The following is an 8,238-nucleotide window of genomic DNA, read 5'->3' as shown; positions in this document are numbered from 1 at the left end:
ACTGTTACCATGTGGGTAACTCATGAATTAAAAGGTGGCCAATTTTATTTTAGCTTTGATCTAGCATTAGTGCTCGAAAGACACCAATATTAGTAGGTAATTAGTTATGTTTGCTATTTAGTCATACTTAATTGTAAATCCAAGGTAGTGGTATGAATTAAAAACTACATGAATGAGCTTGAAAGGAGATTCCATGAACTAGTTTTATGAGATCGAAAGAAGGTTAACACTATTGAAGATGACCAAACCTATCCATGATTATTTAGTTTTATTGAGCAATTCGATACTACCCCTGGTGATATCAATGCTCAATCCGCCACACCTCTACGTTTAATTAAATTTGTGAACCTTTGCTTGCTTAGAGATTGTTACAATTGTGAGCCTGAATTCGAGTTGTTAAATTTGGTGAAATCATCCACCTCTTTTCCTTGTTTAGTACATTGAGATTAGTTGTGATTTAATTCCAAAACTGAATTCTTCAGCTCACACCATTCCTTGGGAGATTTAATTGCGACTCTTAGTTGAGTATTCTTATTGATGACGGCTTCCTACTCTTTTGATTAGTTTTGAAGAGTAGTTTGAGAATTATCACGTTCCTTTTGAGGTTTTTCCCATTATATAAGATGTTACAACTGAAGGACGAAAATGTTTTAGGCAGCTACCTACTAAGGCATTGTATGAGTCATGGGTTCAGTTTAACAAGAAGCAAAAACTAATTCACAACCGTAAGTTGTTTGATAAGCACATTATGTAATCTTTTTACACCTCTTTAAACTTTTGCAACAAAACCAATTGTTTATATATGTAACACCCGGAAAACTAGTAGGTGAAACTAGAGCCTTACGTGAGAGTTTTAGAGTTTGATGTGTGGGTTAAGGTTGTAAAATGGCTTCCCGTACTTAGGATGAGGTGTTTAGGGGTTAAACATCAAAGTACAAACCCCCCCCCCCCAAGAACCAACCAAGGGACCTTGAGGAGGACCCTAAAGCCTAACCCCAAAAATTCCCAAAGCTGCCCTAAAAGGGCCACTTACAGATGGCACCTACGACCAGTAGGTGGACCCACGTACCGTAGGTGGGTTTCTTGGGTTAAGGCCCTTGTAATGAGCTCCAGTCTATGGACTTACGGACCTACAGAACGGCCAGTAGGTCCATTCACGGACCGTAGGTCCTAGGTCGTGGGGCACAACTATGTTGTTGTCCAATTCGGCCAAGGTCAGGGGTAGTTTAAGTAATTCCTAATTAAGTTAGTTTAATGTAGAGTCATTTTATATTGTTTATTTATACCTATATAAGACGTTTTAAGTCTTTAACCACCTCATATATTTCATAATCTCAAACCCAAAATCATAACCAAATTAACCCTCTTAAAAAATCTTCTGTCCCAAAACTCATAAGAAGAAGAAGAAGATCCAGTTAGGGCTTGAATAAGGGGGCTTTCTCACACTATTTTGTTGGATTTATTTACCTAAGGTATGGTAGTCTTTGATTCATGGAATGCTTTCATCCATGAAGTCCTCAAACTCTTAATTTCAAAGTAGAAAAGTCTCCAAAACCTAGGGTTTCACTCCAAGTCATGGATTCTTTCTAAAATCATTTTCAATGATTTAATTATCTTATATTATTATTGAATTGCTGTTTTATGGTGGTTTTAAGATAAAATCTCTCATGAATCTATGAATTCCCCATAACCCTAATTTATGCCATTGTGATATGGGTGAATTATAGTATGGTGAATACTATGAAATTGTTCTTGTAGAAGTTTAGTTATTTTAATCATGTTGTTATCCTTGCCTAATGTAGTATTTCTAGGTGTGTAGGTGAATTATGATTCATGGTCCTTGAAGGGAAAATATGAGAGTTTTGTATAAACATGATGTATGTAGGTGTACATGATTTGTAAATACTTTGAAAGGAATGTGATCATGACTATAATGTAATTCTGGTGTTGTTGAAAGGCTATTCTCAATTATACACTTGTGAATGATGATTATGTGTTGTGAAAGGTTTTCTCAATGTATAATATACCTTAAATTGGTAGACTTAGGGCATCCTCTTCATGTTTAATTAAAAACGATCTTGATTGATATACCTTGAATTGGTAGGCTTAGGGCATCCTCTTCTTGGTTAACTAAAAGTATCTTGACTTAATGAACCTTGAATCGGTAGGCCAATGGCACCCCTTTCATAAATGACTAATGAAGTATTCTAAGGCTTTGTCTTTAATCAATAGGCCAATGACATTTCTTTCGTGAAGATTCAGGAACTATTGTAATGATGAACCTTGAAACGGTAGGCCTAAGGAATTCCTTTCATGAGTGACTAATAATGAACCTTCAATCGATAGGCCAATGGTAACCCTTTCATGATGATTCAATGAGCTATTCTAATAATGTACCTTGAATCTATATGCCAATGACATTCCTTTCATGTGTGTAATAATGTACCTTGAGTCGGTAGACCAATGACATCCCTCTCATGTGTAATAATGCTAAAAGAAAATGAACTACTCCATAGGAATTTAATGCTTAGCACCAAGTGGATATTATGGGGTGGAAGCTCTCCCTATGTTAGGCCCGGTTTCTAGTAACAACCTCCTTATCCCATAACTATGTGCCCAAATAGGACGTTAGGTAGTGGATCCACCTAAACTAAAATTTTACCGGTTCTTCCTTAGGCAAGTAGACCAACTCTTTTCGCATTGGGACATGACACCGGATTCCATAATTTGCTCACATGGTCTATGTCTATTAGGGGTTATTCCCATCATGTGAGGTATGTACTATGGTTACTCAAGAAGTTCTATGATGTGTGGGTAGGGGTATGGGACTCCATCCATGCATTGCACGAGTAGGTTTTGAGAGTGGTTATGGTGTGTTCTTCGAATGTCATAATGTCTAATGTAATGAATATGGTGATAATGATGCTATTGAGAATATTGGATAATGATGCTATTGAGAATATTGGAAATAAAAGATAAATGAAATGATGAATGCTTAATTTGTATTGTTGTTATGAGTTGCTTTCCTTGATATGACTTATTAAATGTGAATGTTCCTTGTCTATGAGTATTAACTAAAGATGGGATCAAAGAATGGTAAGCATGACTATGGTGCCCTCAAAGGGATACTTAGTATGAGTGGTATTATGGGATGTCGTTCATACATTGCACAAGTATAACTTAGGGGTACCTAAGACATGATTCTATTATGTTATAATGATTTATATGTTGAATATGCTTGTGACTTATGCTTTATACTAAAGTTCATGATGTTTCTCAAACTTGACATAAAACATGGTTTTCAACTAAAATATCCTTTTTAGTATGTTTTCAAGGATTTTATGCATGACTATCATACTTGGTGCATTTTCGTACTAACCCATATATCATCTACATTTTTCTACAAAGTGTAGGTTCTGGTGTTTGAGGTGATCAAGATTTGTGGATGTATGAGTCATTAGTAGTTTCCTTTCTTGTCATTTTATGTTCCAGACTTTGTTCAAGGGTTGTGACCCTATTGTTGATTCAAAGATTGTATTAGATGGCTAATTGAGACCAGTTAGATTTCCGCTTGCTTTTATAAAAGACTTAGATTGTATGGATAAAAGTTTTTAAATTCCGCATCATTTCTTATGTTTTATGTTATGATATGCTATGACGCTTGTATGAGACTCTTCGGAGTCTTGTACGCCGTGTCCATCTAGGGGTAGTCCTTGGGTCTTTACAAACATGGTATCCGAGCACAAGATTTCAAATGATTTTAGGATGATGTCTCATAAGCCACATCTAGTAGAGTCTTGTTCATGGGTGTGAAGCATGACACATTTATGAATGAAAGGCTATAAGATGTTAGGAAATTTCACTTTCTTCATTACTCTTAAGTTGTACCTTAGAGTTTAACTCTAAGAGTCCCTCTCCTAACCCTTCTCTTATGTCTTCAGGATATAAATACACGAAGGTCTAACATAATAAGGATCGAAGAGGATAATGTGAATGAGGGAGTTCCTCAAGTTCTGATTGATTCGGCAGCTATAATGGACATGGAGGTTAGGTCGCCTTTATAATGTTGACTTAAGCTATGACGGCCCAATCTCAAGCCGTGACAACTCAAGGTCAAGCCATGACGGCCCAAGCTACTAGGGAAGTGGTTGCTCCGGCTAATCCAAATGTGATTTCGGCCGCTTCAAGCATTAGGGATTTTGCTAGAATGAATCCTCCCGAGTTCCACGACTCCAAATTAGGAGAGGATCCTTATGAGTTTAGGGAAGAGGTTTTCAAGATACTTGACATTAGGTGGTGACTTCGGTAGAGAAAACGGAGCTAGCCGCTTACCAATTGAAGAGTGTTGCTCAAGTTTGGTATACTCAATGGAAGAACAATAGGCCGGTAGGAGCGGATCACGTAGATTGGGAAATTTTCAAATTGGCATTTCTTGCTAGGTATTTTCCCCAGGAATTGAAGGAAACTAAAGTTGAAGAGTTCATCAATCTTCATCAAGGGGGCATGACTGTGAAAAAATACTCCGTAAAATTCACTCAATTGTCCAAGTATGCTCCATCTTCCGTGTCAAATCCGATGGATGAGATGAGTAGATTTTTGACGGGTGTGTCCGACTCAATTGAAGAAGAATGTCGTGTGGCAATGCTTCATGATAACATGGATATACCACGTGTTATGGTGTATGCTCAACAAATTAGAGAGTCAAGACTTAAGAAAAGGAATAAAAAAGTGAAAAGAGCTAGGACCGATGATGGGAATCCTCCCAAGAGTAGGTCCGATGAACAAGGTCAACCAATGTTCAAAAAGAGGACCTTCAACCAAGATTCTTCAAACACTCCTAGGGTTAACCAAGATAAAGGTAGTGGGCCTCCATTTCCTAAGCTTTCTTGCACCAATTATGGAAAGAAACATCACGGTAAGTCCCTAACCGGTATGGATGGCTGCTATGGTTGTGGAAAGAATGATCCTGAAGTGAAAAAATACCCTAACCTTACAACAAAAGGAAGAGAGGCCAAGGAAGCTTCTCTTAATGGTACGGTTCCCGTTCCTCCAAATTATGGTTGTTTTCTGTATTCTGGTCTAGAGAAGACAAAGGAGCCCTTCTAGATAAAGGCACCAGTAAGTTGATAGTTCTTTATAGATGTAGCTGTTTTATTAGGTCCCTATGATATTTGTTAGATTTTGATGTTAGCCTTAATAGGGAATTTACTCCTAAGGGGGAGATCGTATTCTTAGATAAAAAGGTTGGTGAAAGTTCCAGTATCCTCATCCCTTTCTTCTATTCATATTCTAGTTTTAGACAAAGAGTTCCTTGTGACTTGTTTCATGTTTTGGAGTCATGTGTTATTTATTTGTTTCCATGATCTCCTTATTTTATGCATGTTCTTGATGAAATTCATGTTTACTAAAAAAATGAGTTTTCACCATTTCTGTGTTCCTCATGTTGTTATGCATTTAGTATAAGTTGTCTATATATGAGATGAATTGTTCAACATGCCCTAATGTTCTTTCTAGAGTAATTGCATAATTGGCCTCATCTTATTGTGACAAGCATGTTTTGAGTTGGAGAAGGTAGTTCCTCCTATGAATGCTGAAATGTTGAGTTTTCATGCATAATGGGTTGTTAGATGTAGTTCTTACTTCCTTGTGTTGCATTGAGATGGAATTGATATATCCTCCTTTGAGTTGTGCATTACTTAGATGTTTCATGCATGATGCGCTGTTAGTCTAGAGTCTTTAATTCCATTAAGTATCTGGATCGTCATTCGAGGACGAATGTTCCCAAGGGGCAGATAATGTAACACCCGGAAAACTAGTAGGTTAAACTAGAGCCTTACGTGAGAGTTTTAGATTTTGATGTGTGGGTTAAGGTTGTAAAATTGATTCCCGTACTTAGGATGAGGTGTTTAGTGGTTAAACGTCAAGGTACGACCCCCCAAAAACCAACCAAGGGTCCTTGGGGAGGACCCTAAAGCCTAACCCCCAAAACTACCCAAAGCTGCCCAAAAAGGGCCACCTACATATGGCACCTACGGCCAGTAGGTGGACCCACGCCTTGTAGGTGGATGTCGTGGGTCAAGGCCCTTGAAATGAGCTCCAGTCCATGGACCTACGGACTTGCAGAACGGCCAATAGGTCCCTTTATGGACCGTAGGTCACTATTTTTCGTAGCGGAACTGGTAGTTGGGGAAGTCATAGGAGTAGTAGTGTGGTAGGTGGTAGTGTAGTAGGTGAGTAACTTATTTTAAAGATTTTATTATAATATCTTTTTGCTAAGTATTTTAATCTTGATAGCTCTTTAATATTATTTTTTGGTAGTGTTAAATTCATGGTAATATGTAGTAATATTTATTGTAATATTCTTCCGATAGTTGTTTTAATCTGAATATTTCTTTAATATTATTTATGATATATTCTAGATATAACATATCTTGGATTCTTTGGTACATATATAAATTTTCCTCCATTAATTGTTCTAATAGTTTTATATCTTCCATAACTTCTATCCAATATTGTAAATATTTGTAATTCATTTTAATCTGAATTTATTTCTAAATCGTAGCATTCTATTCTTTCATTATCTAAATATAGATCTTGTAAATCTATTTCATACCATTCTTAATTTAATATATCTACTAATTCGTAGTCATCAAATATTTTTTCCCATATGATTCTTCTTAATTCAATTATCTCTATACCGTTAAGTATATATAAGATTAAAGTTTCATATTTTTTTATCATTTCGTCATGCATATATGTAGTCATGTTCTTTACTATGCGGGTTTTTTATTTCAAATTATTCCTTCCTATCATATTCATAATTGATTAAATTCATATTAGATCATTATGAACTAGATTATCTTTATCATGTTTTCCTGTCACTACTAGCATCGTACTTTAGCGGATACTTCCTTCTTATCAGTGCCTCAACTTTGTTTACTCCCCTAAACGGCTTTCTTCGCCTACCGGTTTCAACATTAGGATGGCATAGTATAGAAGTTTTCTCCCTGTTTCCAGTGTGCTAATAAACTAGAAATCATGATTCAAATAATTCTAATACATAATAACTAACATAAATTTATTCAATCATATATATGATATTCAGGAATATATGAAATTAGTTCCACATATTTTTTGAACAATATACCTTTGCCTCTTGCTTAGCCATGTTATCTGAAATATCTGATTGGATTTCAGATTTATCCATTAACTTTAAAGTATTTAGTATCTTGAGAGAGTGATTTTGAAGAAAGTTTTTATTCTGTTAGGCAATGCCTGCTTTCATTTACATATATCCTCCCTTATATAGAGAGGAACTCTTACTTACTACAATAATGTGCTCTTTTTACAACCTTTTACAATACTACACGTACACACTACTTTATGACTACTTGACAAACATATTATGATGACATACCTTACACTTGTCATCATATTTTTAACATTTACACTTACTTTATGACACTTGTACACCTACCATTCTTACTTACATTTTCCCATACTCTTGCCCATACACTTGTACCTACTACCTATTAATATAGTATGACTACTTTACACTTGTTATACTTTACATGCTATAAGTTTTATAATACTTATGTCACAGTGCTATTACTATTATACACACTACTATTCCTACTATTCACTTGACTTTTTTACAGTTTTACGTACTAACTTTTTCTTTCTTATCTTTTTGACTTATCTTCTTCTTCTTATCTCCTTCCGTCTTTATCTTATTCTAGCTGGACGTCTGGAATTATATTATCTTCTCCGTTGCATTTCGAACATATGTGGTCAGGGTATTTGTGACCAATTAGCTTGCAATATCTCGTTAATAACTCTGCCGAAATAAATCCTACTTTTAGTGCTCATGTTGTAGGTCGTTCTTCTGGCTTAAGTAATGATAAAATCCATCTCTGGACTTCATCCATATCTGGACTTCATCCATATTTTGAATTGGAATAAATCATTAACTGATCTCTTGCATAGTAGCTCCATATAGCACTGCCGTTTAAATAATTATTTGCTAGCTCTTGTATAATGGTTGATATACCAATTATTCTCTTATTGGCATAAAAACTAGGTATCTCACTCTGGTTTAGTAAACTATCTGCGTATGTAGATGTTTGTGGTTCTAGGGACATATGTCTAGGTGTCCTTTGGGTAAATGGTTTTGCGAATAGCTGGTTTAAGTTAGCATTTTTATGTTGTTTATCACTAACTTGTTTGCTTGTACCTGCA

Source organism: Solanum tuberosum, unplaced genomic scaffold (genome assembly GCF_000226075.1).
Source record: "Solanum tuberosum cultivar DM 1-3 516 R44 unplaced genomic scaffold, SolTub_3.0 scf00007, whole genome shotgun sequence".
Lineage (NCBI taxonomy): Eukaryota > Viridiplantae > Streptophyta > Magnoliopsida > Solanales > Solanaceae > Solanum > Solanum tuberosum.
Note: the sequence above shows the minus strand (reverse complement) of the source record.